Raw genomic sequence first — 7,500 nt, 5'->3', positions numbered from 1 at the left:
TTAATACAGTTTAGTGAGAACAACTCACAAACGCGGATGGCAAAAACAATAACAAAGGCCTGAGGGACGTCATCTTCAAACTATCTATTGTTTTAAGACAGCCATATTGGTGATCAGTTCTCATTAAATTATGTCATTCAGACTACAAAAGGAACGAATTGGACGTCACTCAGGTCTGTCTTTGTTGTTGTTTTTAGACAGCCATTGTTGGTGATCAGTTCTCACTAAATTATGTCTATAAGACTATAAATGTTCAAGTATACACATAGTTTTGTGTGTTGTAACGTTATATCTGGCTGTCGGTGTTTTACCTAAACGTATAACATCAATATTTTTTTTTCAATTGTCAGTTATAATTGAAATGTGCGAACCTATTCGTGGCTTCACCTTTTCGTCTGTTTCGTTTAACGTTTTTCTTCAACAAGTATTACTTTCATTTTTTTTTCTCGCAACAGTATATTGAGTAGAGTTGCAGTATTGGACGGATTCACGATACGATGACCAAAATTAGGTCCGAGATATTAAATCAACCGTCGAGCACAGCATTGGCCTGTCTTAGGAAAGTTTTGTTGAGTTTTTTTTTTTTTTAACTTCCTTTTTCAGATCAACGTTAAATTCGGAGATCACGCTAGTGCAGAGCTGCAGATTTGGAATGTCAAAGATTCGTAGTTTTCAAGGGGGAAAAGGGGGGAAAATCACTTTAAATAGCATGATCCAAAAATGCTCCAAAATCCTCGATATAGGTTCTAAGGAACTAAACTTTCCTTTTCAACAAGATTTTTTGAGTCAAAGATGTGTATGAAGTTCTGTAGCTGGAGCCGAAAATTCGTGTTTCTTCGAATTTTTCATAGTGCTATGCAGGTCTGCTCTAGTGTAGAGAAGTGTGGAAAAATAGAATTTTATAGATTCGTAGATCTGTTGATCTGTCTATCAGAGATGTCTAAATTAATATGAGAATGTCTGTTAAATCAGCCTATCTATTATATTCGTTCAAGTAATTATCAATCCATCCTTTTACACACGCACTCTCTCTCTCTCTCTCTCTCTCTCTCTCTCTCTCTCTCTCTCTCTCTCTCTCTCTCCTATCTCATTTTCCGTTACTCCATCTAACTCTCAATGTTCGTCTCTGTGCAAATTCGTTTGTATGCACCGGGCTCTCGCGCACCTGTATGCGTATGTATATATGTATATGAATGAATGAGTGAATGAATGAGTGAATGAGTGAGTGAGTGAGTGAGTGAGTGAGTGAGTGAGTGAGTGAGTGAGTGAGTGAGTGAGTGAGTGAGTGAGTGAGTGAGTGAGTGAGTGAGTGAGTGAGTGAGTGAGTGGTTAACTGTATGAAATTTCTCTCATCACACATACTTATTTTGTTTCATATTTTTTTGGTAAATATTATATCTCAAAATTCCCCCATCAGTCATGTAGACCACGTCACGGTAACAATATCCTTTAAAATATCAATCAAAACACGCCAAATAAAAGGTGTTCTATTTTCACAGACAATATATCAAGATTCAAGACTCGCTACCATGGCGTAACGGAGAAAATAAAACGGCAGGTGATTAGCCCTACTCGGATTTCAAGCCTGTGAAACATTTAGCTGTTGTGTTTTACGGCAACTCGATACTACAGCCTTGGGGTGAGGGGGAAGCACCCATCCGGCACAACGTAACGCGCCGCGCCTGACGGTACAATAGTCACTGATATATTGGACGGTTTTTTAAAAAAAATTGTTAAAAACAAAACAAAAAACAACACTTCGCCGGTATTTTGAATTTTGTTTTAGTAACGGAAGATATTTTCATCAGAGAAATTTTGTTTTGTTTTGTTTTTTGTTTGTTTTCTTTTTGTTTGTTTGTTTTTTTTTTCTATTTTAAAAAAAAATCAAGCTACAAAATTATTCTTAAAGAGAATAAAGATGATAAAGACATACATAATAATCTATTTACTGATGACATTTACTGATGACAAAAGAATGCATATCCAAAAAATTCTTGGCGTCATTTTCTATTCTCTAGGAAACAGCTGATTGTTGTTTTTTTTTTTTATAGCAAAGAAGATCACTTCACAGAGAATTCATCTAGAAATTTACCTCTTCATTATTTAGCTATCTACATATCTATCTATATTTTTATTTATTCATGCATCCATTGATCTATTTTGTTATATATATTTACCAATATATTCATTTATTTCCTTTATAAGGACGTTATAAGATGTCATTGTTTTGATGGTTTTTCTGTCAATAATTTGGAATTTGTTTTATTTGTTTTGTTTTCTCTTCACTTCTTAACTTTAAGTTTTTTAAATTTTCTAAAAGTGTATTTTTCTTGTTAGTTTAATTGTTTTGCTTTGTTTCGTTTGTTTGTTGGTGTTTTTTTTTGTACTATTACTACTACTACTACTACTACTACTACTACTACTACTACTACTACTACTACTACTACTACTACTACTACTACTACTACTACTACTACTACTACTAGTAGTACTAGTAGTAGTAGTAGTAGTAGTAGTAGTAGTAGTAGTAGTAGCAGTAGAAGTAGTTGTAGTAGTAATGACAATATTGCTGTTACTACTACTACTACTACATATAGTAGTAGTAGTAGTAGTAGTAGTAGTAGTAGTAGTAGTAGTAGTAGTAGTAGTAGCAGTAGTAGTAGTTGTAGTAGTAATGATAATATTGTTGTTACTACTACTACTACTACATATACTACTACTACTTCTACTACTACTACTACTACTACTACTACTACTACTACTACTACTACTACTACTACTACTATTACTACTACTACTACTACTACTACTACACTACTACTACTACTACTACTACTACTACTATCTACTACTCTACTACTACTACTACTACTACTACTACTACTACTACTACTACTACTACTACTACTACTACTACTTCCTCCTCTACCACTACAACTACAACCACCACCACCAGCACCACCACCCCCCCCCTACCCCCACCCCCCTTCCCCAACACCATCACCTTCACCACCACAATAACTATCTACCACCCCCACAACTACTGTTACCACCATCATCAAATACATGCAATTAAAAGAAAAGAAGAGAGAACCCTATAACGAAGTAGAAACAAATGGTGTTGAACGCTCGCATTGCTTCTCATTCCCGCTTATAGTCTGTATAATGCGTTTGCCAATTCAATCTTTTCTTCCTCCCACTGTAAACGAGTTTTCCATGTACATTTTAGCTGTCCGGCTGCTGACACTACAGCAGTATCTAATTTTTATTCCTTGAGATTTTTATTTCTTTTCGTTTCTTTTCTTTCCTTTTTCGTTTTAATATACTCCTCTCTCTCTCTCTCTCTCTCTCTCTCTCTCTCTCTCTCTCTCTCTCTCTCTCTCTCTCTCTCTCTTGTTTCTCCATCAATCGATCTATCCGTCTATCTATCTATCAATTAAATCGTGTTGCAATTGTTTTAATGGTACAAAGAGTGCTAGACATTGGTAACAACAACGGAGCAAATTATTATCAAATATTTTAATAATTTCTATCTATCTACCTATCTATCTATCTATCTATCTATCTATCTATCTATCTATCTATCTATATATCTATCTATCTATCTATCTATCTATCTATCTACCTATCTCCCTTATCTACCTCTCTCTCTCTCTCTCTCACTCTCTCTCTCTCTCTCTCTCTCTCTCTCTCTCTCTTATATTAAAACAAAGAGTCTTACTGATTTACCTATAAAGATGAACTCTATGACGTTCAGTGTGTTAAGTATTTTTAGTAGTATGAATATAACAGCTTTTTAAATAAGTATTAAATACTTGACACAGTACGCTACCAGCTCTTCAGTCTACAATAAAAACCAGTTGAAACAATTGAACGGGAACACTTGTCATTATCAGGTTAACGAGTACGTTCCCCGAACCTAAACGATCGACCAAGGACGAGAAAGAAAACCAGGATCTGTCCTCAGACGTCGCCACACGTTAACTCTCTCCTTACCAGCCGTTTTCAAGATTTTCCCCAAAACTTCGCACCCAACTAACACAAAATAGATTTTTTATCATTCAGACATAATAGCAGTAAAATTCTTTCGATACATAATTTCTGTAGCAAAACATACTCTACAACACACTATTCATTTTCTTTAAATTTTATGATGTATAAAAGAAATTTGAATAAGAAAAATGTTGGTTGTATCGTAACAAATGTAACGATTTTCCTATAGTTGGTATGGAGAGGGTTAAACTCGAATGTGACGATTTTCCTATAGTTGGTATGGAGAGGGTTAAACTCGAATGTGACGATTTTCCTATAGTTGGTATGGAGAGGGTTAAACTCGAATGTGACGATTTTCGTATAGTTGGTATGGAGAGGGTTAAACTCGAATGTGACGATTTTCCTATAGTTGGTATGGAGAGGGTTAAACTCGAATGTGACGATTTTTCTGTAGTTGGTATGGAGAGGGTTAAACTCGAATGTGACGATTTTCCTATAGTTGGTATGGAGAGGGTTAAACTCGAATGTGACGATTTTCCTATAGTTGGTATGGAGAGGGTTAAACTCGAATGTGACGATTTTTCTGTAGTTGGTATGGAGAGGGTTAAACTCGAATGTGACGATTTTTCTGTAGTTGGTATGGAGAGGGTTAAACTCGCGCACCGGGAGTCGTGTGGAGGCGTCTGAGGACATCTGAATCTCTTCCTCGTCGTTGTTCGATCGTTTAGGTTTGGGGAACGCCATCGTTAACTTGTTATTGAATCCAGAACGACAAGAGAAGTCTTACCGCATCTTTTCCGGATTAACAATGGCGCTATTGTGTGTATTTTGTTTATGTTCATTATAAAAGATTAATCTGTTTGTTAATACAGTTGCCTTCAGAGAAAGGTAAATTAAAATCTGTCGCAGCGTTCCCTCTATTGTGCAGGCTCAGGTGTAATTTTATGATGATGATTATTATTATTATTATTATTATTATTATTATTATTATATTATTATTATTATTATTATTATTATTATTATTATTATTATTATTATTATTATTATTATTATTATTAATATTATTATTATTGCATAAATCCGTTCTCCGTGTATTGTGTGGGCAAATTTGAAATCACATCCGCGGTAAAGCAACAAGAGATTGTTGATGATGATGATAATGATGATGATGATGATGATGATGATGATGATGATGATGATGATGATGATGATGTTGATGATGATGATGATGATGATGATGTTGATGATGATGATGATGATGGAGAGGAGGAGGAGGTGGAGAAAGAGGAGGAATAGGGGAGGACGTGGACGACGAAAGAGAGAAGATGAAGCAGGAGGACGAGAACTATAAAGACGAAGAGGAGGAGGAGGTAGTGGTAGTGGAGGAGGTGAAGGAGAAGGAGGTGGTGGCGGCGATGGTGGAATGGAGGATGGAGAAAAAACAACAGAGCACCAATATCAAATTATGTCGACAACAACTAGCTAGCTATCTCTTAGACCACAGTAATAAAAAAAATAATAATAATAAACGCGGTAAGCGCTATACAAATGCCTTTGTTTATTTATCATAATTCAGACACGTTTATTTCCATTCCAACGCCAAAACGGACATTTTCACGATACTAATCGCCTAATTCAGCGATGTAACAACAATATTGACACAAGAACCGTTCGTCTGTCTCTCCGCTACACCCTTCATAAAGTATGTATCTCACCTCGGTCGGACTACCAACCCTACCCATCATCTGACCAGTCCATCCTCCTATCACCCCTGCCTTGTCTGTCTTCACCAGTGTAATTTCTTCTACCTTCAACTATGTACCAGATAGATGGTGATGGGCAATGGCGGAAAACGAATGTACCCCGGTTATTTATTGGACGGAGAATCGTCCTGCTACTTGCATTAGACCAAATGAATCACCCCTAATACGTATCATTTTAACGCATTTTTCTTTTTCTTTATCATTCAATGGTTTATCCGGGTATACGATGACAAAAGACTTTTTTTTTTCAAATTTCAAATTTAGTCCAATATCTTTAACATGTCATTCCTTAACAGGCCCATGGAGCCGAAGTTTACCCCAGTTACTATCACGTGAAACCTACAATAGCAATTAGACCAACTGATCACTCTAATACGTATCATTCTAAAGCATGTTCTTTCTTTCTTTTTTTTTATCATTCAATGGCTTACCCGGTTGTACGATGACGAAATACCTTTTTTTTTCAAATTTCAAATTTGGTCAACAATCTTTAACATATCGTTGAGAGCCATCAGGCTCATAGAGCCGAAGTTATCCCAGTTACTATACGCAGTTATCACGTGAAACGTACAATAGCAGTTAGACCAAATGAATCACCTTAATACGTATCATTTTAAAGCAGTTTTCTTTTTTATCATTCAATGATGGCTTACCCGGCTGTAAATTGACAACATACTTTTTTTCAAATTTCAAATTTGGTCCAAAATCTTTAACTTCACGACATTTCCTTCAGAGCTATCGCGCTCAAGGAGCCGGAGTTTATCCCATTTACTATCAAGTGAAACAGACAATAGCAATTGCCTGCAATTGTCCTTTTGACAGGACGCTAGTCTATAGCAAAGTACTTTCCGCCAGATCTAGCGGACCCAGCTGACCTAATTATTAACGAGTGGATAGTGAGGGAGAGGTGTCAGGAAAAATATCTCGCCTTCGCCCAAGATCGATCTCCGTCCATTTGTACGTGAAGCGAATGCTCTACCAATTGAGCTATCGAACCGTCTTCACGACATATCAATGGATTATAATAAGAAAAAAATCAGTACTTGCTTTGCCCCACCACTCAATCAAGCACAAGACTTCGAAATGGGACAAGGAGAGATCTATTCATGGGACAGCGTGGCTCAGCGGTATGGTCTTTGCTTCGTACCCGAAAGGTACCGAGTTCGACTACCCGCCGCGTTGTTTGGCCGAGAGCAAGTCACCTAGCCTTAGCTCAATTTGCGGCGCTGCACTGCGGCTGACGCCTGGGTTATTCCTGTCTTCCCTTGGAATAGACCCTAAAGACAAATTTCCCCTTAGGAATGAATAAAGGGAATTTATTTTATTTTCTTTAATTGATCAAGAATACGTGAAGTACAAAAACAATAATTTCTTGTCAAAATGAATAAAAGATGTTGAGTCAGTGTACAGCAGTATCAGCCTTGATGTTGCTTATTGTCGTTGATGCTCTTTGTCCACCAAAGAGTATTGACCCAACTATTCTAAACGCGAGGTCCCAGGTTTGAGTGACTTTACCTAAACCAAGGTCATTTAAATCGATCGATATTAAAGGACGAGGTTTCTGGCCAAATTTTTAGATACTCGTCTTGCCTGAGTGCGATTTTCACTCTCTTTTTGAACAACTTCAGATCATGTCTGTATATAGTATGTTTGAGGTAAAGTTTGGTGACTCAAATTTAAAAAAGAACCCCCCCCCCCCCCCCCTCTCCCAAAAAAAAAAAAAACAAAAACAAAAAACATGAGC

General features: G+C 36.7%; 1 protein-coding gene across 2 annotated transcripts in view; it reads right to left on the bottom strand.

Annotated features, from left to right (window-relative positions):
• Window positions 1-7,500, bottom strand: part of LOC144964286 (uncharacterized) — a 136,532-nt gene that overhangs the window by 29,780 nt on the left and 99,252 nt on the right. The gene's annotated exons all lie outside the window — the stretch shown is intronic.

This window comes from Berghia stephanieae, chromosome 2 (assembly GCF_034508935.2).
Source record: "Berghia stephanieae isolate SIO BIC M18660-M18661 chromosome 2, UCSD_Bste_1.3, whole genome shotgun sequence".
NCBI lineage: Eukaryota > Metazoa > Mollusca > Gastropoda > Nudibranchia > Aeolidiidae > Berghia > Berghia stephanieae.
This window is presented reverse-complemented; position numbering and strand designations above follow the sequence as displayed.